Source organism: Patella vulgata, chromosome 5, assembly GCF_932274485.2.
Source record: "Patella vulgata chromosome 5, xgPatVulg1.2, whole genome shotgun sequence".
Lineage (NCBI taxonomy): Eukaryota > Metazoa > Mollusca > Gastropoda > Patellidae > Patella > Patella vulgata.
In genome coordinates, this window is record NC_065883.2 from 80,719,068 (window position 1) to 80,722,912 (window position 3,845).

The 3,845-nt window shown below is 38.6% G+C and overlaps 1 long non-coding RNA gene across 1 annotated transcript; it reads right to left on the reverse strand.

Moving 5' to 3' along the window:
- Nucleotides 1-616: 616 nt before the first annotated feature.
- On the reverse strand, nt 617-2,561 carry LOC130013058 (uncharacterized). Its single transcript, XR_008788358.1, has 3 exons — nt 2,543-2,561; nt 2,101-2,130; nt 617-715 (listed from the first exon to the last, which is right to left on the reverse strand). It is a non-coding gene; the product is annotated as an uncharacterized LOC130013058 (long non-coding RNA).
- Nucleotides 2,562-3,845: the final 1,284 nt, after the last annotated feature.

Below are 3,845 nucleotides of genomic sequence, written 5' to 3' on the forward strand. Positions count from 1 at the left end.
TCTGGAAATTCAATTTTTTCCACCATTGATTTGCGTTCAGGGTATTGGCAGTTAAAAATAGCTGAGAAAGATCGACCGAAAATGGCCTTCGCAATTCAAGGCGGTGGTTTATATCATTTCAATCGCATGGCGATGGGATTATGTAATGCCGCGAGCACTTTTGTTCGTCTCATGGATAAAGTTTTATCTAAACTAACATGGAAAATTTGCATGGTCTATCTCGATGACATTATTGTATTCGCGAAAACATTTGAGGGAAATATGGAAAACTTGAACCTAGTATTTCAAAGATTAAGAGAAGCCAATTTAAAAATGAACCCCAATAAGTGTGCAATGTTGAAGAAAGAAGTGTCTTTTCTGGGTCATGTGGTCAGTGAACATGGCATAGCCACCGATCCTGAGAAAACTCATGCAGTTCAAAACTGGCCGATTCCTACTTCAGTGAAAGAAGTTAGATCATTTTTGGGGCTATGTTCTTATTATAGAAAATTTGTATCAAAATTTGCGGACATAGCAAAACCATTGCATAAACTAACCGAGAAAACCCAGAAATTCGTTTGGGGGGAAGATAGTCAGAAAGCGTTTGATAATCTAAAAGGTGCACTTACCAGTCCACCGATTCTGTCATTTCCCCAGCCAGAGGGCTTGTTCATTATCGATTCCGACGCTTCCAATTTTGGAGCTGGGGCTGTTTTATCTCAGATTCAATGTGGCACTGAAAAAGTTATTTCATATTATAGTTAGGCATTCAGTAGAACTGAACGCAAATATTGTGTGACTAGAAGAGAGCTATTGGCTATTGTGCTATCAATAAAACAATTTCATCATTATTTGTATGGGAAGTTTTTCAGAGTTCGCACAGATCACGGGGCCCCTGACCTGGCTTATCAATTTTAAAAATCCTGAAGGTCAATTGGCTAGATGGTTCGAGTTCTTATCATCATATCATTTCAAAACAGAATATCGTGCAGGGCGTGCCCATAATAATGCAGATTGGCTTTCGCGGAGGCCATGTATCGAACAGTGTGGGCACTGTACTCGGGCTCAGCAAAATTATACCTGTGAGGCCAATCCTGATAATCAAATTTCACTGTGTGACGTGACTGTGAATGCCTTGTCCAATGACATGGAAAACCCATGTACCTTAAATAAAAATCCACTCAATGTTCCCCCTGAAAGTAAAAATGTACAGTTAGATATGTCACAATTATTAGAGGGTCAGAATGTTATCAATTTTCAAGAAAAAGACCCAATTATACAAAAAGTCAGTTTGTGGGTTAAGGGAAATAAAAGACCGACTTGGGTTGATATTTCACTAGAGAGTGAAAGCTTAAAATATTACTGGATGCGCTTTGATTCTTTGGTATTTAAGAATAATATCCTTTGTTATGAGTGGGAACCAGATAAGGAGAGACAACCCCATTTTCAGATAATTTTGCCAGTTAGCCTTAGGAAGGTAGTCCTTGAACACCTTCACAATGGGGTTGGTGGGGCACATTTAGGCAGAAAGAAAACTCTGTCCAAAATAAAGGAGAGATTTATGTGAAATAATATGGGAAATGACATCAAGCACTGGGTTAAAGCATGTGATTATTGTTTTGCTCGAAAATCCAAGACTAAAACTGCTAAAGCCCCATTAAAAAAATATAATGTTGGTGTTCCAATGGAACGGTGGGCACTAGACGTCATTGGACCATTACCTGTGACTGAAAACGGAAACAAGTTTATTTTAGTAATGGCTGATTATTTCACTAAGTGGGTCGATGCGGTACCAATGAAGGACCAAAAAGCGCATACTGTAGCCAATAAATTTATAGACCGGGTGGTTAGCATTTTCGGAGTGCCTATGGAGCTCCACTCCGATCAGGGATCAAATTTTGAGTCACAAGTGTTTAAGGAAATGTGCACAATATTGGGTATTACGAAAACGCGTACTACCGCCTACAGACCCCAATCAGATGGGATGATTGAGAGGGCAAACCGTACAATTGAAAACATGATATCTTGTTTCATTATTATTAACTGCCTATCGTTCAGCGGAACACGAGTCTACTGGCATTAGTCCCAATCATATGGTCTTAGGACGTAAAATAAACCTACCTGTTGATCTTGTTCTTGGTAGAGTTCTACCTGAAGTAAATCAAAACAAATCAGAATATGCATATCAGTTGGCGGAAAGATTAAAAACAATTCATGAATTCGCACGTAAAAGGTTAAGGATATCAGCGGATAATATGAAACGCAACCATGACAGAAATATTCTGGTTAATCAATATAAGGCGGGAGACCGTGTGTGGATTTATAATGCCCGGTGTAAGGATGCAGGAAATAAATTAAGCCCTGCATGGGAGGGTCCTTGTGTCGTGTTAAAACCAATCAATGATGTACTTTATAAAATTCGAAAGTCTGTGGCTTCTATACCCAAAGTTATCCATCACAATTTGTTAAAACCATATGTGGGCAATTCTACTCAATTGGGAAATAAGCACTAAATAATAAGCAAATTAAATAAAAAAAAAAAAAAAAAAATAACCCAACAAACCTTTGTAGCAATCACTTTTTAAATGATAACCGAGAATATCTGCGGATCGCCCATTGCGAGAGGCACATCATCAGTAGCCATTCTGGTTTTGGATACAAATGTAGTCAATGCAAGAATGTTACAAACCGACCGGACATTAAACACCCTGGATGTCCACGTGCCACCATGGAGAGGGTAAAAAGGGCCAACATGAGATATGGTGAGATAGAGAAGGCCGAATATAAGGATTTTGTGGCCAACATGAAAAATGAGGTTAAATCTGTAAGGCGTCAAGCCAGGTCCGAATCCGAAAGACGAGAGGTCAGAGTGACAGCAGTGCCTGAAGTGGTACCTCCACAAAATTCTGAAATCCCTAGTACTGCAAGTAACTTAGCCAAACCACTTTTTGTGTCTCCTATCCGCATTAATCGTAAGCGTTTGAGATCTGTTTCATCTTCATCTTCATCCTCGGCCCTGTCTGACGTGTCTTCCGGATCCATAGCAACATTGCGGGGTAGTGAGAGGCCACCAGAGTTTCCAAATTCTAATAACAATAATAGTTCGACCGAATCCAGTCTGGTGCTGAAAATTAAACAACAACTTAAGAACATGGCAGATAATGAACACAGAATGGTTATTTTAGATGTGGGGGGAACAGAATTTAAAACCACTATGGCCACTTTGAGGTCCCATCAGGAGACTCTGTTTTTTCACTTGCTTAAGGAGGATGCCCCTATCAAGGCTGAAAAGAAAGGTGGCCTTCCTTATTATTTTATAGATAGCTCGCCAAACCATTTTGATACCATTCTAACATTTTTAAGAGGGGATGTTGGAGCCCCTGCATCCAAAATGGCATTGCCATATAGCTATCAATTGTTACATGAATTGCTTGGTGAGGCCCAATTTTATGGTATTACTGGTTTACAATCATTCATAAGTCAAAAATTGCAGGAGATTTAAGACTTCCTGTATTTGAATGGTGAAAACTACTTCTTCCTGTTAGAGTAGTGCTGCTTTTATTATATTGTTCTTGTTTCATGTTCACTAACTTTCTTGCCGGCTTGCAGGATGTTACCATTAGAAATGGATTTACGGTGTTTGCCGTCTCACTTAATATGTAGCTGTAATAGAATTCATTTAAATGTTATATATATATATTATTCAAAGAAACATTAGTTAAGAGTGTTTATTAGTTGATCATCCCTGTTATAATAATCTATAAATTCAATCAGCTAAATTATCACTGTTTGTTGTTTTGACAGGATAATGTTTGGTTAATAAGTGTGTAATTAATAGGGTTAGGGTTAGGGGTTGGGTTAGGGTT